The 25,833-nt window shown below is 45.2% G+C and overlaps 1 pseudogene; it reads left to right on the top strand.

Moving 5' to 3' along the window:
* The window catches only part of LOC135508776 (cortactin-binding protein 2-like), a 124,081-nt pseudogene that overhangs the window by 63,492 nt on the left and 34,756 nt on the right, over positions 1-25,833 (top strand).

Genomic DNA, 25,833 nt, shown 5'->3' with positions numbered 1-25,833 from the left:
TTATACGGAGACTTGATTACACACAGGTGGATTGTATTTATCATCATTAGTCATTTAGTTCAACATTGGATCATTCAGAGATCCTCACTGAACTTCTGGAGAGAGTTTGCTGCACTGAAAGTAAAGTGGCTGAATAATTTTGCACGCCCAATTTTTCAGTATTTGATTTGTTAAAAAAGTTTGAAATATCCAATAAATGTCGTTCCACTTCATGATTGTGTCCCACTTGTTGTTGATTCTTCCCCAAAAAATACAGTTTTATACCTTTATGTTTGAAGCCTGAAATGTGGCAAAAGGTCGCAAAGTTCAAGGGGGCCGAATACTTCGCAAGGCACTGTATATATATATATATATATATATATATATATATATATATATATATATATATATATATATACAGTGCCTTGCGAAAGTATTCGGCCCCCTTGAACTTTGCAACCTTTTGCCAAACTGTGATGGCACAATGTGGAATTTCACCCAGTCGATATGGGAGTTTATCAAAATTGGATTTGTTTTCAAATTCTTTGTGGGTCTGTGTAATCTGAGGGAAATATGTGTCTCTAATATGGTCATACATTTGGCAGGAGGTTAGGAAGTGCAGCACAGTTCACCTCCTTTTGTGGGTAGTGAGCACATAACCTGTCTTCTCTTGAGAGCCAGGTCTGTCTACGGCGGCCTTCCTCAATAGCAAGGCTATGCTCACTAAGTCTGTACATTGTCAAAGCTTTCCTTAAGTTTGGGTCAGTCACAGTGCACAGGTATTCTGCCACTGTGTACTCTCTGTTTAGGGACAAATAGCATTCTAGTTTGCTCAGTTTTTATGTTAATTCTTTCCAATGTGTCAAGTAATTATCTTTTTGTTTTCTCATGATTTGGTTGGGTCTAATTGTGCTGCTGTCCTGGGGCTCTGTGGGGTGTGTTTGTGTTTGTGAATAGAGCCCCAGGACCAGCTTGCTTAGGGGACTCTTCTCCAGGTTCATCCCTCTGTAGGTGATGGCTTTGTTATGGAAGGTTTGGGAAGGTTCTCCCTCTTACTCTCTCTCTCCCTCCCTCTTACTGTCTCTCTCTCCCCCCCCTCTTACTGTCTCTCTCTCTCCCTCCCTCTTACTGTCTCTCTCTCCCCCCCTCTTACTGTCTCTCTCTCCCTCCCTCTCACTGTCTCCCCCCCCTCTTACTCTCTCTCTCTCCCTCCCTCTTACTGTCTCTCTCTCCCTCCCTCTTACTGTCTCTATCTCCCTCCCTCTTACTGTTATGGAAGGTTTGGGAAGGTTCTCCCTCTTACTCTCTCTCTCCCCCCCTCTTACTGTCTCTCCCTCCCTCCCTCTTACTGTCTCTCTCTCCCTCCCCCTTACTGTCTCTCCCTCCTTCTTACTCTCTCTCCCGCTTACTGTCTCTCTCTCCCTCCCTCTTACTCTCTCCCTCCCTCTTACTCTCTCTCTCCCTCCCCCTTCCTCTCTCTCTCTCCCTTCCTCTTACTGTCTCTCTCTCTCCCCCCTCTTACTGTCTCTCTCTCCCCCCCTCTTACTGTGTCTCTCTCCCCCCCTCTTACTGTCTATCTCTCCCCCTCTTACTGTCTCTCTCTCCCCCTCTTACTGTCTCCCCCTCCCTCTTACTGTCTCTCTCTCTCCCTCTTACTGTCTCTCTCTCCCTCCCTCTTACTGTCTCTCTCTCCCCCTCTTACTGTCTCTCTCCCTCCCTCTTACTGTCTCTCTCCCTCTTACTGTTTCTCTCTCTCTCTCCCCCTCTTACTGTCTCTCTCTCCCTCCCTCTTACTGTCTCTCTCTCTCCCCCTCTTACTGTCTCTCTCTCCCTCTTACTCTCTCTCTCTCTCCCTCTTACTCTCTCTCTCCCTCCCTCTTACTGTCTCTCTCTCCCTCCCTCTTACTCTCTCTCTCCCTCTTACTCTCTCTCCCTCTTACTCTCTCTCTTCCCCCCTCTTACTGTCTCTCTCTCCCTCCCTCTTACTGTCTCTCTCTCCCTCCCTCTTACTGTCTCTCTCTCCCTCCCTCTTACTGTCTCTCTCTCCCTCCCTCTTACTGTCTCTCCCTCCCTCTTACTCTCTCTCCCGCTTACTGTCTCTCTCCCTCCCTCTTACTCTCTCTCTCCCTCTTACTCTCTCTCTCCCTCCCTCTTACTCTCTCTCTCCCTCCCTCTTACTCTCTCTCTACCTCCCCCTTACTCTCTCTCCCTCCCTCTTACGCTCTCTCTCTCCCTCCCTCTTACTCTCTCCCTCCCTCTTACTCTCTCTCTCCCTCCCTCTTACTGTCTCTCTCTCCCTCCCTCTTACTCTCTCTCCCTCCCTCTTACTGTCTTTCTCTCCCTCCCTCTTACTGTCTCTCTCTCCCCTCTTACTCTCTATCTCTCCCTCCCTCTTACTCTCTCTCTCTCTCCCTCCCTCTTACTCTCTCTCTTTCCCTCCCTCTTACTCTCTCTCTTTCCCTCCCTCTTACTCAATTTTTCAATTAAATTCAATTCAATTTGCTTTATTGGCATGACGTAACAATGTACATATTGCCAAAGCTTATTTTGGATATTTACAATATAAAAAAATGAGAATCAAAATTGTCAACAGGACAACAGTAACAACAATAACCAAGTTTCAAAATAACCATACATTCAACAATAAGCATACATAACAATAAGCATACAGTAGAGTACATGTGCAGGTTGATTGGTCTGTCAGACACTGTCCCTCAACTTATGGCAGGGAGCAATGTAGTGCGCTGCCAACCCACAGCTCTCTGCTTCCTCCCCCAACAGGACGGGTAGCCTATCCTCATCAGAGAGGTCTTTGAAACCTTGAATAAGGGTTTCAAATTTGGGAAAATTACACTCTCTAATTGTTTTATATTTTTGACATTTTGTCAGGAAATGCAGCTCCGTCTCAGGTTCTGCTGCTGTGCAGTGGTTGCACAGCCTTTCCTCTACAGGGAGCCAGGTTTTCCTGTGTCTACCCTTCTCAATGGCAAGGTTGTGCTCACTGAGCTTGTACTTTGTCAAGGTTTTTCTAAGGTTTTGATCAGTAACCATGGTCGAATAGTTAGCCATGGTGTACTGTCGATTTTGGGCCAGATGGCACTGCATTTTGCTTTGTGCTTGTGTTTCCCAATAAGCAATATAATTTTGTTTTGACTGTGTTGTAATTTGGTTTATCCTGATTGATTGGATGTTCTGGTCCTGAGGCTTCAGTGCGTTAGTAGAACAGGTTTGTGAACTCAGCCCCAGGACCAGCTGGATGAGGCGACTCTTTTCTTTGCTCAGCTCTTGGCATTTCAAGGCTTGGTAATGATATGAGAGGGCGTCACTGTATTTTAGATGTTTCCAAAACTGAATTGCTCTTTTTTGAGTTTTTATTATTAGTGGATATTGGCCTAATTCTGCTCTGCATGCATTGTTTGTAGTTTTCCTCTGGACATGTAGGAGAATCTTACAAAGATGTAGGGTTTCAATGGGGTGTTTGATCCATTTGATTAAATCTTGTTTTGCAAGTGGACCCCACACCTCGCTGCCATGAAGTGCAATTGGTTCAATGACATATTCAATTAGTTTTAGCCAAATTTTAATAGGTATTTCAATTTGAATTAGCTTTTTAATGGCGTAGAATGCCCTGCGTGCTTTCTCTCTCAGTTCATTCACTGCCTCCTTAAGGGGTCCAGTTGAGCTTATTTTTAAACCTCAGTAATTGTAGTGTGAGCAGTACTCTATATATTTTGTACCAATTGAGAACTTTGGTCTAATTCCCTGAGATCTGGATCTTCTCTGGAAAATCATTATTTTAGTATTTTTGGGGTTTACTGCCAGGGCCCAGGTCTAGCAGTACTGCTCTAGCAGGTCCAGGCTCTGCTGTAGACCATGTGCTGTGCATTTAACTTCTGAATTGTGGAGACTAACACCAGGGGCCGAGGATGTTTCTAGAATAGTGGCCAATTCTTTGATGTAAATATTGAAGAGTGCAGGGCTCAGATTGCAACCCTGGCGAAGGCACCGACCCTGGTTAAAGAATTCTGTTCTTTTCTTGCCAATTTTAATGCTGCACGTATTGCCAGTATACATTGATTTAATGATGACATATGTTTTACCCCCTACACCACTTTCAATAACCTTGTTGAACAGTCCTGAATGCCAAATAGAATCAAATGCTTTTTGGAAGTCGATAAAACAAGCGTATATTTTGGTATTATTTTGGTGGACATGTTTATCTATCAGGGTGTGTAGGGTGTAAATATGATCAGTTGTGCGATGTTTTGGTATAGATCCAATTAGGCTTTTACTCAAGACATTGTGTTTATTAAGGAAGTTTAGAACTTTTACATTTATAATACTACAGAAAACCTTCCCCAGGTTACTGTTCACACAAATGCCTCTGTAATTGTTAGGGTCAAATTTGTCTCCGTTCTTAAAGATTGGGGTTATGTGTCCTTGATTCAAGATGTCAGGGAGATAACCTACACTCAGGATCAAATTAAACAGTTTTAATATAGCCAATTGAAATGTTGCACTAGTGAGTTTTAGCATCTCATGTAGGATGCCATCAGGTCCACATGCTTTTTTAAATTTGAGGGCCTGAAGTTTCTTATAGAGCTCCTGGTCAGTATTGGGGAGTCCAATGGATTTTGATTGTCCTTAATAGCTTTTTCTAATCCATTCAACTTCTCATGAATTTGGCGTTGTTCTGCGTTTGTGTCAATTTGAACGATGTTGTAGAGTGTTTTAAAATACTCTCTCTCTCTCCCTCTTACTCTCTCTCTCCCTCTTACTCTCTCCCTCTCTCTTACTCTCTCTCCCTCTCTCCCTCTTACTCTCTCTCTCTCTTACTCTCTGTCACTCCCTCTTACTCTCTCTCACTCCCTCTTACTCTCTCTCTCTCTCTCTCTCTCTCTCTCTCTCTCTTACTCTCTCTCCCTCTCTCTCTCTCTCTTACTCTCTCTCCCTCTTACTCTCTCTCTCCCTCTTACTCTCTCTCTCTCCCTCTTACGCTCTCTCTCTTACTCTCCCCTCTCCCTCTCCCTCTCTCTTTCTCTCTCTCTTACTCTCTCCCTCTTTCTTTCTCTTTCTCCCTCTTACTCTATCTCTCCCTCTTATTCTCTCTCTCTTACTCTCTCTTACTCTTACTCTCTCCCTCTTTCTCTCCCTGTCACGTTCTGACCTCAGTTCCTTGGTTATGTCTTTGTTTTAGTATGGTCAGGGTGTGAGATGGGTGGGTTTGTCTATGTTCCGTTTTCTATGTTGTGTTTGCGTTTGGCCTGGTATGGTTCTCAATCAGAGGCAGGTGTTGTTAGTTGTCTCTGATTGAGAATCATACTTAGGTAGCCTTTTCCCACTTATGTTTGGTGGGTGTTTATTTTCTGTTCGGTGTTTGTATTTCACGTTCAGGACTGTTTTCGTTTCGTTCTCGTGTTTTGTTGTTTTGTTCGAGTATTCGTTTTCATTAAAAGAGAATATGAATACTGACCATGCTGACCTCCTCTCTATATCCCAACGACTAGCGTTACACTCCCTCTTACTCTCCCTCTTACTCTCGTCTTTCCCTCTCTCTCTCCATGATCCCATGCTGCCAGCCCATAGAGAAATGTTTATCTAGCTAACTAACGCTAGCATATTCCCTAGAAAATGATATTTTTCCCCCTCATTTTTGTTGTCACTTCTGTTGGCCTCCCCATGTGTGGGTTTGTGCTCTGATTGGCTCAAAGTCTGATTGGCTGGAATCCCTGACATTACGATTCTACAAGTAGAAAAGGTAGGTTTGTCGCTACCAGGTTGGCATGCATCAGGTGCTGCTTTTGTTCTAGCAAGAGAAGGAAAAGCCTCCCACTGTGATAAGTACCTATTTCACGTATATCATGTATAATGCCAACCAGCAGTTTGGTCAGTGGTTTGGTTTGAAGTGGTTTGCTGTCTTTGGTCACTGGCTCAGGAGCTCAATGATTATTATGTGGTCAATAGTGTCCACAGTTAATAGTGTCAATAGTGTCCCGAAGGCCTAGGTAATAATAACTACAGTAGCTTAGTATAGCTGTGTTTGCTAACTGACTCATAGATCATAGCAGTGCCCCAAATTCTCCCACCGCTGCTCTCATGTCATGTCTGATGAAGACTCAGGCCCGATACAAAGTCATGCTGGGGCATTAGAAAGTACTTAAAGAACTGATGGTTGATTTGTTACTGTCACGCTTGTATAAAGGGGTTTGGAGACAGGCGCAGGAATACACAATTAGTGTTTTTAATACACCCAAAACAAACATCGATACAAAAACACTGGGCTGTACCCAAACAAAAGAGTGAGGGTAAACCTCGTTGAATGACACGGGACGATAACAGTAATACACAATATATATAAAGCACGTAGCATAACAGCTGCACCAACACAAGACAGTCCGGGGGTTGATGATAATGGAACCAGGTGTGTGTTATCAGACAAGACAAAACCAGCATTAACCCCCCCCCCCTCATCTCCACCAGGTAGTACTAACAGATGAAACCCAGCATTAACCCCCCCCTCATCCCCACCAGGTAATACTAACAGATGAAACCCAGCATTACACCCCCCCTCATCCCCACCAGGTAGTACTAACAGATGAAACCCAGCATTAACCCCCCCCCCTCATCCCCACCAGGTAATACTAACAGATGAAACCCAGCATTACCCCCCCCTCATCCCCACCAGGTAGTACTAACAGATGAAACCCAGCATTAACCCCCCTCATCTCCACCAGGTAATACTAACAGATGAAACCCAGCATTAACCCCCCTCATCTCCACCAGGTAATACTAACAGATGAAACCCAGCATTAACCCCCCCCTCATCTCCACCAGGTAGTACTAACAGATGAAACCCAGCATTAACCCCCCCCTCATCTCCACCAGGTAGTACTAACAGATGAAACCCAGCATTACACCCCCCTCATCCCCACCAGGTAGTACTAACAGATGAAACCCAGCATTAACCCCCCCCATCCCCACCAGGTAGTACTAACAGATGAAACCCAGCATTAACCCCCCCCTCATCTCCACCAGGTAGTACTAACAGATGAAACCCAGCATTAACCCCCCTCATCCCCACCAGGTAGTACTAACAGATGAAACCCAGCATTAACCCCCCCCTCATCTCCACCAGGTAGTACTAACAGATGAAACCCAGCATTACACCCCCCCTCATCCCCACCAGGTAGTACTAACAGATGAAACCCAGCATTAACCCCCCATCTCCACCAGGTAATACTAACAGATGAAACCCAGCATTAACCCCCCTCATCTCCACCAGGTAGTACTAACAGATGAAACCCAGCATTACACCCCCCTCATCCCCACCAGGTAGTACTAACAGATGAAACCCAGCATTAACCCCCCATCTCCACCAGGTAATACTAACAGATGAAACCCAGCATTACACCCCCCCCTCATCTCCACCAGGTAGTACTAACAGATGAAACCCAGCATTAACCCCCCTCATCCCCACCAGGTAGTACTAACAGATGAAACCCAGCATTAACCCCCCCCCATCACCACCAGGTAGTACTAACAGATGAAACCCAGCATTAACCCCCCCCATCACCACCAGGTAGTACTAACAGATTAAACCCAGCATTAACCCCCCCCCATCTCCACCAGGTAGTACTAACAGATGAAACCCAGCATTAACCCCCCTCATCTCCACCAGGTAGTACTAACAGATGAAACCCAGCATTACACCCCCCTCATCTCCACCAGGTAGTACTAACAGATGAAACCCAGCATTAACCCCCCTCATCTCCACCAGGTAGTACTAACAGATGAAACCCAGCATTACACCCCCCCTCATCCCCACCAGGTAGTACTAACAGATGAAACCCAGCATTAACCCCCCTCATCTCCACCAGGTAGTACTAACAGATGAAACCCAGCATTAACCCCCCTCATCCCCACCAGGTAATACTAACAGATGAAACCCAGCATTACACCCCCCCCCCCTCATCCCCACCAGGTAGTACTAACAGATGAAACCCAGCATTAACCCCCCATCTCCACCAGGTAATACTAACAGATGAAACCCAGCATTACACCCCCCATCCCCACCAGGTTGTACTAACAGATGAAACCCAGCATTAACCCCCTCATCCCCACCAGGTAGTACTAACAGATGAAACCCAGCATTAACCCCCCTCATCCCCACCAGGTAGTACTAACAGATGAAACCCAGCATTAACCCCCCTCATCCCCACCAGGTAGTACTAACAGATGAAACCCAGCATTAACCCCCCCTCATCCCCACCAGGTAGTACTAACAGATGAAACCCAGCATTAACCCCCCTCATCCCCACCAGGTAGTACTAACAGATGAAACCCAGCATTACACCCCCCCCTCATCTCCACCAGGTAGTACTAACAGATTAAACCCAGCATTACCCCCCCCTCATCCCCACCAGGTAGTACTAACAGATGAAACCCAGCATTAACCCCCCCTCATCTCCACCAAGTAATACTAACAGATGAAACCCAGCATTACACCCCCCTCATCTCCACCAGGTAGTACTAACAGATTAAACCCAGCATTACACCACCCCCCCCCCTCATCACCACCAGGTAGTACTAACAGATTAAACCCAGCATTAACCCCCCCCTCATCTCCACCAGGTAGTACTAACAGATGAAACCCAGCATTAACCCCCCTCATCTCCACCAGGTAGTACTAACAGATGAAACCCAGCATTAACCCCCCTCATCCCCACCAGGTAGTACTAACAGATGAAACCCAGCATTAACCCCCCTCATCCCCACCAGGTAATACTAACAGATGAAACCCAGCATTAACCCCCCTCATCCCCACCAGGTAGTACTAACAGATGAAACCCAGCATTAACCCCCCTCATCTCCACCAGGTAGTACTAACAGATGAAACCCAGCATTAATCCCCCCACCATCTCCACCAGGTAGTACTGACAGATGAAACCCAGCATTAACCCCCCCCTCATTCCCACCAGGTAGTACTAACAGATGAAACCCAGCATTAATCCCCCCCACCATCTCCACCAGGTAGTACTAACAGATGAAACCCAGCATTAACCCCCCTCATCCCCACCAGGTAGTACTAACAGATGAAACCCAGCATTAACCCCCCCTCATCCCCACCAGGTAGTACTAACAGATGAAACCCAGCATTAACCCCCCCCTCATCCCCACCAGGTAGTACTAACAGATGAAACCCAGCATTAACCCCCCTCATCCCCACCAGGTAGTACTAACAGATGAAACCCAGCATTAACCCCCCTCATCCCCACCAGGTAGTACTAACAGATGAAACCCAGCATTAACCCCCCTCATCCCCACCAGGTAGTACTAACAGATGAAACCCAGCATTAACCCCCCTCATCCCCACCAGGTAGTACTAACAGATGAAACCCAGCATTACACCCCCCCTCATCTCCACCAGGTAGTACTAACAGATTAAACCCAGCATTACACCCCCCCCTCATCCCCACCAGGTAGTACTAACAGATGAAACCCAGCATTAACCCCCCCTCATCTCCACCAAGTAATACTAACAGATGAAACCCAGCATTACACCCCCCCCTCATCTCCACCAGGTAGTACTAACAGATTAAACCCAGCATTACACCACCCCCCCCCCCTCATCACCACCAGGTAGTACTAACAGATTAAACCCAGCATTAACCCCCCTCATCTCCACCAGGTAGTACTAACAGATGAAACCCAGCATTAACCCCCCTCATCTCCACCAGGTAGTACTAACAGATGAAACCCAGCATTAACCCCCCTCATCCCCACCAGGTAGTACTAACAGATGAAACCCAGCATTAACCCCCCCCCCTCATCCCCACCAGGTAATACTAACAGATGAAACCCAGCATTAACCCCCCCTCATCCCCACCAGGTAGTACTAACAGATGAAACCCAGCATTAACCCCCCTCATCTCCACCAGGTAGTACTAACAGATGAAACCCAGCATTAACCCCCCCCCCCCACCATCTCCACCAGGTAGTACTGACAGATGAAACCCAGCATTAACCCCCCTCATTCCCACCAGGTAGTACTAACAGATGAAACCCAGCATTAACCCCCCTCATCCCCACCAGGTAGTACTAACAGATGAAACCCAGCATTAACCCCCCCCTCATCCCCACCAGGTAGTACTAACAGATGAAACCCAGCATTAACCCCCCCCTCATCTCCACCAGGTAGTACTAACAGATGAAACCCAGCATTAACCCCCTCATCCCCACCAGGTAGTACTAACAGATGAAACCCAGCATTAACCCCCCATCCCCACCAGGTAGTACTAACAGATGAAACCCAGCATTAACCCCCCCCCCCATCTCCACCAGGTAGTACTAACAGATGAAACCCAGCATTAACCCCCCCCCCTCATCCCCACCAGGTAGTACTAACAGATGAAACCCAGCATTAACCCCCCCCCCCTCATTCCCACCAGGTAGTACTAACAGATGAAACCCAGCATTAACCCCCCTCATTCCCACCAGGTAGTACTGACAGATGAAACCCAGCATTACCCCCCCCCTCATCTTCACCAGGTAGTACTAACAGATGAAACCCAGCATTGACCCCCCTCATCTTCACCAGGTAGTACTAACAGATGAAACCCAGCATTACCCCCCCCCCTCATCTCCACCAGGTAGTACTACCAGATGAAACCCAGCATTAACCCCCCTCATCTCCACCAGGTAGTACTAACAGATGAAACCCAGCATTACACCACCCCCCTCATCTCCACCAGGTAGTACTAACAGATGAAACCCAGCATTACACCACCCCCCTCATCTCCACCAGGTAGTACTAACAGGTGAAACCCAGCATTACACCCCCCCCCCCTCATCTCCACCAGGTAGTACTAACATATGAAACCCAGCATTAACCCCCCTCATCTCCACCAGGTAGTACTAACAGATGAAACCCAGCATTACACCCCCCCCTCATCTCCACCAGGTAGTACTAACAGATGAAACCCAGCATTAACCCCCCCCCCCTCATCTCCACCAGGTAGTACTAACAGATGAAACCCAGCATTAACCCCCCCCCCTCATCTCCACCAGGTAATACTAACAGATGAAACCCAGCATTAACCCCCCCTCATCCCCACCAGGTAGTACTAACAGATGAAACCCAGCATTACCCCCCTCATCCCCACCAGGTAGTACTAACAGATGAAACCCAGCATTACCCCCCCCTCATCCCCACCAGGTAATACTAACAGGTGAAACCCAGCATTAACCCCCCTCATCTCCACCAGGTAATACTAACAGGTGAAACCCAGCATTACCCCCCTCATCCCCACCAGGTAGTACTAACAGATGAAACCCAGCATTAACCCCCCTCATCCCCACCAGGTAGTACTAACAGATGAAACCCAGCATTAACCCCCCTCATCTCCACCAGGTAGTACTAACAGATGAAACCCAGCATTACACCCCCCCCCTCATCCCCACCAGGTAGTACTAACAGATGAAACCCAGCATTACACCCCCCTCATCTCCAACAGGTAATACTAACAGATGAAACCCAGCATTACACCCCCATCTCCACCAGGTAGTACTAACAGATGAAACCCAGCATTAACCCCCCTCATCTCCACCAGGTAATACTAACAGATGAAACCCAGCATTACACCCCCCCTCATCTCCACCAGGTAGTACTAACAGATGAAACCCAGCATTACACCCCCCCCCCTCATCTCCACCAGGTAGTACTAACAGATGAAACCCAGCATTAACCCCCCTCATATCCACCAGGTAGTACTAACAGATGAAACCCAGCATTAACCCCCCCTCATCTCCACCAGGTAATACTAACAGATGAAACCCAGCATTAACCCCCCCTCATCTCCACCAGGTAGTACTAACAGATGAAACCCAGCATTAACCTCCCCCTCATCCCCACCAGGTAGTACTAACAGATGAAACCAGCATTACACTTCCCCCCTCATCTCCACCAGGTAGTACTAGCAGATGAAACCCAGCATTACAAGTCCCCTCATCTCCCCTCTCACCTCCCCATGTATCTCCCCTCTCACCTCCCCATGTAATCTAACACCAGACAATCATCATGGCTGCTGTAGAAGGGAGTGGGTGGACAGGACAGTGGAGCTCAGAAACTGGCCCGAGCCAGAGAGGGTATAGCGGGCACAGTATCCCTGTCTGGACTCGTCTTTTCCACAACCCGCTGAGCTAAGACTGTCCTGAGCAGAGTGCAAGGTCTGGGGCTCAGCTGAGCTAAGACTGTCCTGAGCAGAGTGCAAGGTCTGGGGCTCAGCTGAGCTAAGACTGTCCTGAGCAGAGTGCAAGGTCTGGGGCTCAGCTGAGCTAAGACTGTCCTGAGCAGAGTGCAAGGTTGGGTCTCAGCTTAGGCTGTGCTCAGGCAAAGGCATGTATGTGGGTCTAGAACAGCGGTGGCCAGTTCTTATCCTGTAGAGCTACTGCCTTTTCAAACATTTAGTACTGCAGACATGACCACAGACATGACCACAGACAAGACTACAGACATGACCACAGACATGATCACAGACATTGGTTTATTCGGATCCTCATTAGCTTTTGCCGAAGCAGCAGCTATTCTTCCTAGTGTCCAAACAAAAACATAAAATACGACAAGAAACAAAACACTGATACAATGATAGACAAGGACAGTCGCACAAATTTAATTCAGCGATATACAATGCAATGATATACAAACAATACAACTAAAGAATAATGTGTTTGTAGATTGTGTGTTAGAGTGCGTTTGTGTCTGTGTGTCATTTCACAGTCCTTATTGTGCCGTGAGATGTTTTTAAATCTATTTTTAAAGGGTCATTTTGCTGTTTGTTTGAGTAATTGGAGATGGAAGGGAGTTCCATGCATTCATGGCTCTGGATAACACTGCATTGTCGTGAATTCGTTTTTTTTAACTTGGGGACTGTGAAGAGATCCTTGGTGGCATGTCTTGTGAGGTATGTATGTGTGTCAGAGCTGTATGTTATTTGATTATTCAGACAAGCTGGAATTTTTATTACAGTAATAATTCTCATAAAAATTTGAAGAGAAGTAGTTAATCTCACATCAACCCTTAACCAGGAAAGACTGGCATGCATGTTGTTGATGTTAGTTCTGTATGTGCAGTTAAGGGCAAGGCGTGCTGCTCTGATCTGAGCCAGCTACAGTTTTGCTAGGTTTTTATTTGCTGCACTTGACCATATTACCGGACAGTAATCAAGATGGGACAAGACCAGTGCCTGAACAACTAGTACAGTTGATTTTTTCTGTCAAAAATGCAGAACACCTTTTTATAACAGACATACCCCTCCCATCTTCACAACAACTTTGGCAATATTTTACATTTGCATTTACATTTGAGCCATTTAGCAGACACTCTTAACCAGAGCAACTTACAGAACAAATTAGGGTTAAGTGCCAATGACTTGACAATGATAATTGACCATCAAATGTTATACTGAGGAGTTGAGCTTCCTCAACTTCCTCAGGAGTGTGGAATCAGCCGCATACATCGGCATTTTAGCTTTGTGTAAGACCAGTGGCAAATCATTTATAAAAATAGAGAAGAGTAATGGACCAAGACAACTGCCCTGCGGGACATCACACTGTACATATCTGATGTTAGACAAGCTTCAATTGAAGAACACTCTCTGGGTTCTACAGGATAAATAACTCCCCAAAAATGTGATGGCAAGCCATGTAAGGCCATAGCAAGTGAGTTTTTTTCAATAACAACTTATGATCAATAACACCAAAGGCTGCACTAAAATCTAACAATACAGCTCCAACTATCATCTTATTATCCATTTATTTTAACCAATCATGCTGAAAGTCAATAGTTAACTTATTCAAAAAAATGGCACTGTATTTGGTCAAACACAATTCTCTCCCTCAGTTTACTAAGAACAGGCAGCAAACTGATTGGGTGGCTGTTAAAGCCAGCAAAGGGTGCTTTACTCTTTAGGCAGTGGAATAACTTTAGCATCCTTCCACGTCTGTGGAGACATGTACTCCTTTAGGCAAACACTGGCTTCATCAATAAGTGCATTGGTGACGTCGTCCCCACAGTAACTGTACATACATACCCCAACCAGAAGCCATGGATTGCAGGCAACATCCGCACTGAGCTAAAGGGTAGAGTTGCTGCTTTCAAGGAGCGGGACTCTAACCCGGAAGCTTATATGAAATCCTGCTATGCCCTCCGACGAACCGTCAAAAAGGCAAAGCGTCAATACAGGACTAAGATCGAATTGTACTACGCCGACTCCGATGCTCGTCGGATGTGGCAGGGCTTGCAAACTATTACAGACTACGCAGAGAAGCACAGCCACGAGCTGCCCAGCCTACCAGACGAGCTAAATTACTTATATGCTCGCTTCAAGGCAAGTAACACTGAAACATGCATGAGAGCATCATCTGTTCCGGACGACTACGGATGACACACTCTCCGTAGCCGATGTGAGAAAACATTCACAAGGCCGCAGGGCCAGACGGATTATCAGGATGTGTACTCCGAGCATGCGCTGACCAGCTGGCAAGTGTCTTCACTGACATTTTCAACCTCTCCCTATCTGAGTCTGTAATACCAACGTGTTTCAAGCAGACAACCATATTCCCTGTAGCACTCACGTCTGTAGCCATGAAGTGGTTTGAAATGCTGGTCATGGCCCACATCATCACTATTATCCCAGAAACCCTAGACCTACTCCAATTTGCATACCGCCCCAACAGATCCACAGATGATGCAATCTCTATTGCACTCCACACTGCCCTTTCCCGCCTGGACAAAAGGAACACCTATGTGAGAATGCTATTCATTGACGACAGCTCAGCGTTCAACACCATAGTGCCCTCAAAGCTCATCACTAAGCTAAGGACCCTGGGACAAACACCTCCCTCTGCAACTGAATCCTGGACTTTCTGGATCCGGGCCGCCCCCAGGTGGTAAGGGTAGGTAACAACACATCTGCCACACTGATCCCCAGGGGTGCATGCTCAGTCCCCTCTTGTACTCCCTGTTCACTCATGACTGCATGGCCAGGCACAACTCTAACACCATCATTACGTTTGCTGATGACACAACAGTGGTAGGCCTGATCACCAACAACGATGAGACAGCCTATAGGAGGAGGTCAGAGACCAGGCCATGTGGTGCCAGGACAACAACCTCTCCCTCAACATGATCAAGAGAAAGGAGACGATTGTGGACTACAGGAAAAGGAGGACCGAGAAGGCCCCATTCTCATCGACGGGGCTGTAGTGGAGCAGGTTGAGAGCTTCAAGTTCCTTGGTGTCCACATCACCACCAAACTATCATGGTCCAAGCACACCAAGTCAGTCATGAAGAGGGAACGACAAAACCTATTCCCCCTCAGGAGACTGAAAAGATATGGCATGGGACCTCAGAACCTCAAAAAGTTCTACAGCTGCACCATCGAGAGCATGGTTGCATCACTGCCTGGTATGACAACTGCTCAGCCTCTGACCGCAAGGCGCTACAGAGGGTAGTGTATATGGCCCAGTACATCACTGGGCCTAAGCTTCCTGCCATCCAGGACCTCTATACCAGGCGGTGTCAGAGGAAGGCTCTAAAAATTGTCAAAGGCTCCAGTCACCCTCATAGACTGTTTTCTCTGCTACCGCAAGGCAAGCGCTACCGGAGTGCCAAGTCTAGGTCCAAAAGGCTTCTTAACAGCTTTTACCCCTAAACCGTATGACTCCTGAACAGCTGATCAAATGGCTACCCAGACTATTTGCATTTTTTTTATGCATAGTCACTTTAACTCTACCTGCATGTACATTACTGTTCTAAAGTTTGTGGTCACTTAGAAATGTCCTTGTTTTTGAAAGAGATGCTTATTTTTTTGTCCATTAAAATAACATGAAATTGATCAGAAATACAGTGTAGACATTGTTAATGTTATAAATTACTATTGTAGCTTGGAAACGGCAGATTTTTTATGGAATATCTACATAGGCGTACAGAGGCATATTATCAGCAACCATCACTCCTGTGTTCCAATGGCATGTTGTGTTAGCTAATCTAAGTGTATCATTTTAAAAGTCTAATTGATCATTAGAAAACCCTTTTGCAATTATGTTAGCACAGCTGGAAACTGTTGTCCTGATTAAAGAAGCAAAAAACTGGCCTTCTTTAGACTAGTTGAGTATCTGGAGCATCAGCATTTGTGGGTTCAATTACAGGCTCAAAATGGCCAGAAACAAATAACTTTCTTCTAAAACTCATCAGTCTATTCTTGTTCTGAGAAATGAAGGCTATTCCATGCGAGAAATTACCAAGAAACTGAAGATCTCGTACAATGCTGTGTATTACTCCCATCACAGAACAGCACAAACTGGCCCTAACTAAAGTAGAAAGAGGAATGGGAGGCCCTGGTCCACAACGGAGCAAGAGGACAAGTACATTAGAGTGTCTAGTTTGAGAAACAAACACCTCACAAGTCCTCAGCTGCCATCTTCATTAAATATTTCCCGCAAAACACCAGTCTCAACGTCAACAGTGAAGCCGTGACTCCGGGATGCTGGCCTTCTAGGCAGAGTTGCAATTAAAAAGCCATATCTCAGACTGGCCAATACAAATAAAAGATTAAGATGGACAAAAGAACACAGACACTGGACAGAGGAACTCTGCCTAGAAGGCCAGCATCCCGGAGTCGCCTCTTCACTGTTGACGTTGTTTTGAGGGTACTATTTAATGAAGCTGCTATAATTGCAAAATGGTCTTCGAATGATCAATTAGCTTTTTAAAATGATAAACCTGGATTAGCTAACACAACGTGCCATTGGAACACAGGAGTGATGGCTGCTGATAATGGGCCTCTGTACGTAGACTTTCCATTAAAAAATCCAGCTACAATAGTCATTTACAAAATTAACAAGGTCTACACTGTATTTCTGATCAATTTAATGTTATTTTAATGGACTAAAAAATTAAAAAACAATGACATTTCTAAGTGACCCCAAACTTTTGAACGGTAGTGTACATATTACCTTGACTAACCTGAACCCCACACATTGACTCGGTACCGGTACCCCCTGTATATAGCCTCACAATTGTTATTTTACTGCTGCTCTAACTATTTGTTACTTTTATTTCTTATTTTTTACTGATCTATTTTTCTTAAAATGGCATTGTTAGTGAAGGGCTTGTAAGTAAGCATTTCACTGTAAGGTCTACCTGTTGTATTAGGTCTACCTTTTATTTACATTTATTTGGTTAAAGATATAGCAAATAGGGGTGTCATTACAGTCTGCTACCATTCTCAATGGTTTCCCATCAAGGTTGTCACTACCTGGTGGTTTATCATTAGTGATGGATAACAATAGTTCTTCCACCTCTCCCACACTAACTTGACCAAATTCAAAACAGCAATCCTCTTTCATTATTCGATATTTTATACAAAAATATGATGGTTCACCGTTTAATGTTATCATTTCACTTCTGACTTTTTCCACTTTACTAGTGAAATAGTCATTGAAATAATTGGCAATATCATGATAATGATAATCAATCAGTTCATATAGTAGTCATCAAACAAATACCTACCTAATGCACTTTGCTTTTAAGAATCAATCGGTTATATAAATCAAATAGTCATAGACTGATGTGAATCTATACTTAACCCTCATTTGTCTCTCTCTTTCTCTGTCACTGTCTCTCGCTCTCTGTCTCTCTGTATATGAACATGACCAACACTCTTGGTCAGTGATTGATGTGATTATTTCCAAATGTAACTTTCTGTCTTCCTCTATCTCTCCGTAGGCGCGGCGTAAGGATGTGTTCCTCCAGGAGCGTTACGGCCACTTCAGTCTGACGGACCCCTTCCTGGCCCTGCAGAGGGACTTTGACTGTGTCCCCGGGGGGGACAAAGAACGCCGGCCAGTTGGCTCCAGCCCCATCTCAGTCCTGGAGGCAGTCATGGCGCACTGCAGGAAGATGCAGGAGAGGATGTCAGCACAGCTGGCTGCTGCCGAGAGCAGGCAGAAGAGGGTATACGATGCAATATCATGATATGATGTTACGATATGATGACATGCAGACCTGCCGAGATTGCAGACTAGCAAACTCGTTAACTTACAGTATATCGGCTTAAAGTTAACACTGCATAACTGTATATTATGTAGACACTAAAGTGCACACCTACATGCACTTTACACATTGATTTGTTTGTGTGTTTACTAGTTTGTGTGTGAATGAGATTTGGCTCATTTTTTTTTTTAACCTTTATTTAACTAGGCAAGTCAGTTAAGAACAAATTCTTATTTTCAATGACGGCCTAGGAACAGTGGGTTAACTGCCTGTTCAGGGGCAGAACGACAGATTGCAACCTTCCGGTTACTCGTCCAACGCTCTAACCACTAGGCTACCCTGCTGCCCCTCTAACCACTAGGCTACCCTGGCTCATGTTCTGTGTGTGTGTGTGTGCGTGTGTGTGTGAATGAGATTTGGCTCATGTTGTGTGTGCATGCGTGCGTGTGTGTGTGCGTAAGAGAGATAAGAGAGATAATGTATGCATCTAAAAGAGAGATGGTGTATATATTAGGGTTGGGCGATATCAACCTTTGTCCTATCGTGATTATGTACCCATAAAACATTGGGATATACGATGCTGTAGGTTATATAACATATTTGTATAATGTGTGTGTCTAAATGACTGCGCAATCCTCTGTCTCATCAGCCCAGCCAGGTACTTTATAAACAAAATCTTCACTATAAAACGCATTTTGATATTATCTCACATTTCTTTTAGACTAACATTTAGAGATTAGTATAACGTTGTATAAACGTTGCTTTCTGTATCTCCAACATTTGCAATATTGTTTCAATATTCAAATTCGATCTCCAGCGGTCGCGTAGTAATGAACGCGTCAGGAGCCAGAATGAGACAAAGAGGCAGGCAGCTTTTCTCAGCCAGTTGAAATCATGAATCAGCATAATTTTATGGATATATACAGAGAAATATCAATAGAAAACAGGTCAAATGAAACGAAGTGCAGATAGTTTGCTGTCTTTCCAGCTTCAGTTTGAAGTTATTGTGTTATCTGTGTTATTGGCTAGCCCCTCTGAACAACAGTGTTCTGACAAAAGAGCACATTTTCTATGCCAGGTGAAATCATTAGCTCAATGTTATGGATGTATCCAAATAAATGTCACTAGAAAACAGCTTAAACAAATGTAAATTCAGATACTTTGTTGTAATTCTGGCTGCACTGTTTGACGTGACTGTAAATTAGCCATAGTTGGCCAGCTAGCAAGCAAGGGATAATAACGTAGGCTGCCAGTATGGCAATGGAACATTTAGAATGAACAAATCGATATGGAACGATACGGAACAAGCGGCCAGCCGGATTGGGAAGCAACCCTAGATTTGTGTCGGGACTATATCTTGTGGAAGGATGAAATAGTATAAATAAATTCATCAAAATAAAGTTTTTAATTGAAAAAATATATATACATATTTGAAAATGTAACCCGTTATATAAAAGTGATAATGCCCTCGAAGCCGGTGTTTGAAGGATATATTGGCATGGTTTGCAGGCCCTCACCTTCTCATCTCGGGCCTAACAAAACCTGTACCAATATGTGACCGACCGGCTCGATTCATTCTTATGTAGCAGAATTTACCAGCTACATCTGTCAACAGCTGTCGTGTTGCAGTGACATCATGAACATTTGAATGAAATGGGGATACTTGCATAGTGGAGTCTTTTGTTAAGACATGTAGCTAGCTAGCTAAACAATGAACCATAATCCCAACTCATGACGTTACTACCCTGCATGAATCTGCAGGTACCTAACCAACAAGGTTCAATGTTTACTAGCTAACATTAGGCTATAGCTGGCAATACAAATGGCTCTGAGATACAAATAATATTACTACACAGATCATACAGTACACGTAACGTTAGCTAGAGAGCCAGCTAATGTTAGCTAGCTAACATTACACATTAACTTGACATTTAAAATGAATTTCTGACTAAATTAGAAATGTGTAATATCTGAAAATGTATCAAGCTGGACTATCTGACCGATATACATGGCTGGACACTTCTGTCACAGATGCCATGGTTGCCCTTAGTTTGAAGATGTAATCCGTAGACATATGTTCTCCTAAGCTATCATACTCCAATTCCACTGATTTCAAAACTCGGTCCACCAGAAAGTGGAGAGCAACACTTATGCAGTTCTACTACACAATGTTTTTTTAAGCCGCGTTAGACAGGATTACTTACACATACTCACCAGCTCAAATAGACAGAAGCGTGGCAAACCAATCCAAACTCATCTCTCGGCATGTCCAGCCCACTAATTATATCAGCAATTTTTACAATTTAATCTGTTGCTCTCACCCCTTTCAAACTGACTACAAAGTGAGTGACCCAAGCCGTTGAACTGAGCTGTCGGTCCCGAGTCACGGAACCAGTGAAACAGACGTCAGTGTGCTGCTAACAGTGTAGCTTCCTCCACTGTCCCTGTCTCCATATGGTACTCGAACCAGTGATTCTCTGCTCGCAGACACACGTTTGACCTATAGAAAAATAACTACAATTTCAAGTTAGCTGTGAAGTGAGATTAAGGTACGTTCTTAACTTCGTTATAGAAGGAAACTCTCTCTCGCCCATGTTTACACCAATCCAATGCTTTTTAAATTTTGTTTAAAAAAATTGAATGAACTTAAATACCTAAATGATTTTTTCCCCTGTTCGCTAGTGATAGTGATGCACAAGCTAGGCCTATTTGAAACATCGCCATCTACTGGTCATATTTATCCACCAGCTTCAGTAGCTTGAAAACCCTCAAAACGCTGAACATAATTCATGATGGTTTATATTTGACTTTAGTTCGTTTTTAGTCAAAGATAACAGTTTTAGTTCTTCAAACAGGTCTGTTAATTATTGTATTTCAATTTACTACTCTTTTTTCATAATTCGTTTTCATTTTTGTTTCAGTTTACTATAATAACCTTGGAACACACACATTCTTACACACAAGCATGCACCACATAGAGACAAAATCGGCACACGCACTTAAATATCCCCCCTCCCACTCACACGCCCTCATTTACCCTGCCAACCTCTCATACATACACCCTCGCCCACTCCAACCCTCAACCACTACCTCTCCTGGAATAGAGAAAGAGAGGGAGAATGAGAGAGAGAGAGAGAGAGAGAGTGAGTAAGAGAGAGAGAGAGAGAGAGAGAGAGAAAGAAGTGAGAGAGAGTAAGAGAGAGAAGCGAGAGAGACTGAGAAGCGAGAAAGAGAGAGAGTGAATAAGAGAGAGAGTAAGAGAGAGTAAGAAAGAGAGAGAGAGAGAGAGAGAGAGAGAGAGAACACACATCTGGATGTTATTCGTATATCCTGAGACTCAGAGGTCTGGACATACATACACTAGGGTTGGGCGTTAGCCTATTTCAACTTGACTGGCACCGCATAGTAAAACAAAGAGTCTCACAGCAGGGCAGCACAACAAGTGACATTCGGAGTAATTGGCCTAATCCTATTTGCTGTAGCTATTTCAATACTTACAGTGCCCTCGGGAAAGTATTCAGACCCCCCTTGTATTTTTCCACATTTTGTTACATTACAAGATTATTCTAAAACGGATTAAATTGATTTTCCCTCATCAATCTACACACAATACCCCATAACGACAAAGCAAAAGCAGGTTTAGATTTTTTTTGCAAATGTATTAAAAATAAACTAAAATATGACATTTACATAAGTATTCAGACCCTTTATTCAGCACTTTGTTGAAGCACCTTCGGCAGTGATTACAGTCTTGATTATTCTTGGGTATGATGCTACAAGCTTGGCATACCTGTATTTGGGGTGTTTCACTCATTCTTCTCTGCAGATCCTCTCAAGCTCTGTCAGGTTGGATGGGGAGTGTCACTGCACAGTTATTTTCAGGTCTCTCCAGAGCTGTTCAATCGGGTTCAAGTCCGGGCTCTGGCCGGGCCACTCAAGGACATTCAGAGACTTGTCCCGAAGCCACTCCTGCGTTATCTTGGCTGTGTGCTTAGGATCATTGTCCTGTTGGAAGGGGAACCTTCGCCCCAGTCTGAGGTCCTGAGCGCTCTGGAGCAGGTTTTCATCAAGGATCTTGCTGTACTTTGGCGTGACGCTTGGCATTCAGGCCAAAGAGTTCAATCTTGGTTTCATCAGATCAGAGAATCTTGTTTCTCATGGTCTGAGAGTCTTTAGGTGCCTTTTGGCAAACTCCAAGTGGACTGTCATGTGCCTTTTACTGAGGAGTGGCTTCTATCTGGCCACTACCATGAAGGCCTTATTGGTGGAGTGCTGCAGAGATGGTTGTCCTTCTGGAAGGTTCTCCCATCCCCACAGATGAACTCTAGAGCTCTGTCAGAATGACCATCGGGTTCTTGGTCACCTCCCTGACCAAGGCCCTTCTCCCCTGATTGCTCAGTTTGGCCGGGCAGCCAACTGTAGGAAGAGTCTTGGTGGTTCCAAACTTCCATTTAAGAGTCCACTGTGTTCTTGGGGACCTTCAATGCTGCAGAATTTTTTTCATACCCTTATTCCGATCTGTGCCTCGACACAATTCTGTCTCAGAGCTCTATAGACAATTCCTTCCACCTCATGGCTTGGTTTTTGCTCTGACATGCACTGTCAACTGTGGGACCTTATATAGACAGGTGTGTGCCTTTTCAAATCATGTCCAATCAATTGAATTCACCACAGGTAGACTCCAATCAAGTTGTAGAAACATCTCAAGGATGATCAATGGAAACAGGATGCACCTAAGCTCAACTTCAAGTTTCATAGCAAAGGGTCTGAATGCGAATGTAAACTATGACATGACCCATCACCTTATGTATTACTGCCCCACAGTTGCAAATTGACTTCTCCAAAAACACACACAAATATATTCTACACAAATGGCTCCTAGCCTCCCACGAATGCTTTCTGTCTCTAACACTAAAACTAAATATTTTTTTTTATACGACTTAAACAAAATTTTAAAATATGCAAATCATGTCTGAAAAATAACTGAAACTAAACTGATTTTGTTTTAAATCCCCAAATGAATAGAAATAAAAGTGAATATAAAAACATGAAACTATAATAACCTTGGTGTCATCCATGCAACTGTAAGTGTGTGCAGTGTGTAAGTGTGTAAGCGCACCTGTGTGTGATAAGTGATAATATCACAGCTCTCCTTGTCCTGCTCCTAAACCCTTCCACCAGTCACAGAGCCTGCTCCTAAACCCTTCCACCAGTCACAGAGCCTGCTCCTAAACCCTTCCACCAGTCACAGAGCCTGCTCCTAAACCCTTCCACCAGTCACAGAGCCTGCTCCTAAACCCTTCCACCAGTCACAGAGCCTGCTCCTAAACCCTTCTACCAGTCACAGAGCCTGCTCCCAAACCCTTCCACCAGTCACAGAGCCTGCTCCTAAACCCTTCCACCAGTCACAGAGCCTGCTCCTAAACCCTTCCACCAGTCACAGAGCCTGCTCCCAAACCCTTCCACCAGTCACAGAGCCTGCTCCCAAACCCTTCCACCAGTCACAGAGCCTGCTCCTGAACCTTTCCACCAGTCACAGAGCCTGCTCCTAAACCCTTCTACCAGTCACAGAGCCTGCTCCCAAACCCTTCCACCAGTCACAGAGCCTGCTCCCAAACCCTTCTACCAGTCACAGAGCCTGCTCCCAAACCCTTCCACCAGTCACAGAGCCTGCTCCTGAACCCCTCCACCAGTCACAGAGCCTGCTCCTAAACCCTTCCACCAGTCACACAGCCTGCTCCTAAACCCTTCCACCAGTCACAGAGCCTGCTCCTAAACCCTTCCACCAGTCACAGAGCCTGCTCCCAAACCCTTCCACCAGTCACAGAGCCTGCTCCTAAACCCTTCCACCAGTCACAGAGCCTGCTCTTGAACCCCTCCACCAGTCACAGAGCCTGCTCCTGAACCCTTCTACCAGTCACAGAGCCTGCTCCTAAACCCTTCCACCAGTCACAGAGCCTGCTCCTGAACCCCTCCACCAGTCACAGAGCCTGCTCCTAAACCCTTCCACCAGTCACAGAGCCTGCTCCCAAACCCTTCCACCAGTCACAGAGCCTGCTCCTGAACCCTTCTCCCAGTCACAGAGCCTGCTCCTGAACCCCTCCACCAGTCACAGAGCCTGCTCCTGAACCCCTCCACCAGTCACAGAGCCAGCAGATCCAGAGACTCTCCAACTGGGCTTGTCTGGCCGCAGAGACACCTCTGTTAGCCAGCACTCACTGTGTGCTCAAGATAAGCACTGAGACACACAGCCGGCCAGCCAGGCCAATACTGGACAATAGCCAGGGGAGGAGGAGAGGGAAGGATAGAGGAGGAAAGAATGGGAAAATGAGAGCGGTAGAGGAAGAGTGGGAGGCGAAGGAGGAGTATTGTCACAGTGATCCTGTTCCAATACTAATTCTGTTCCGTTTTGCTACAGTGTGTCCCACTGAACATGAACCAGCCATTGACACAATAAAAGCTGCTACCGCTCCATTGTGACCCAGTGTCACTACAGCAGCACAGCATGGAGTCTAAAACACTCAAATCTCTTGGCTAATTTTCTCCATTACCTCCCTGCTTGCCCCCCTTACTCCCCCTTTCCTTCCCTGAATATCCCCCATTGTCATCAGTAGGAACTGATTACCCCAGCCCCTTCTCTATCCCTCCCTCCTTCTCTCTCTCCAACACCCCTCACCTTTCTCACCCTCATTCTCTCCTTTACACTCCTGGAATAAATCACCAACTTTCCATCGTTGTTATGGTGACCTTGCATGGTTGTAGCTAGCTATTACATTCGTCACACACCAGAACATGACAACAACACGAGAAATATGAAACAAATGGTTATCACTGGCCCTTGAATAATAACATACGGTGACATAACATGAACAAAGCCATTTGAGTTGTATAGCTCAAGTCTTGGTTGCTAGACTGCAGAACAAAGCCAACATTTTATTCTATACCATGTTTATGCACGTTTCTCTGAGTAAGCTTCTTGGAGTATTGATGTGTTTTAAAGCCATGTATGTAATACGCTTTGGTGGACGCAGCCTTTAAGGCTGTGTGCTGGCATAATGAAGGCCCTGCGTCATGGATGATTCATGATGAACAGGGTAGAGTTCAATCCATGAGGTGGCACACGTGATGCTGGTGAGATGTACATGAATTATTGGTGAGGTGTACACAGGTTGTTGGTGAGGTGTATACATGATGTTGGTGAGATGTATACATGATGTTGGTGAGATGTACACGTGATGTTGGTGAGATGTATACATGATGTTGGTGAGGTGTACACGTGATGTTGGTGAGATGTATACATGATGTTGGTGAGGTGTACACGTGATGTTGTTGAGATGTACACATGATGTTGGTGAGGTGTATACATGATGTTGTTGAGATGTACACGTGATGTTGTTGAGATGTACACGTGATGTTGTTGAGATGTATACATGTTGTGGGTGATATGTATACATGATGTTGGTGAGGTGTATATATGATGTTGGTGAGGTGTATACATGATGTTGGTGAGATGTACATATGATGTTGTTGAGATGTATATATGATGTTGGTGAGGTGTACACGTGATGTTGGTGAGATGTATACATGATGTTGGTGAGGTGTACACGTGATGTTGTTGAGATGTATACATGATGTTGGTGAGGTGTATACATGATGTTGTTGAGATGTATACATGATGTTGGTGAGGTGTACACGTGATGTTGTTGAGATGTATACATGATGTTGGTGAGGTGTACACGTGATGTTGTTGAGATGTATACATGATGTTGTTGAGATGTACACAGGTTGTTGGTGAGATGTAT

This window comes from Oncorhynchus masou, chromosome 22 (genome assembly GCF_036934945.1).
Source record: "Oncorhynchus masou masou isolate Uvic2021 chromosome 22, UVic_Omas_1.1, whole genome shotgun sequence".
Lineage (NCBI taxonomy): Eukaryota > Metazoa > Chordata > Actinopteri > Salmoniformes > Salmonidae > Oncorhynchus > Oncorhynchus masou.
This window is presented reverse-complemented; position numbering and strand designations above follow the sequence as displayed.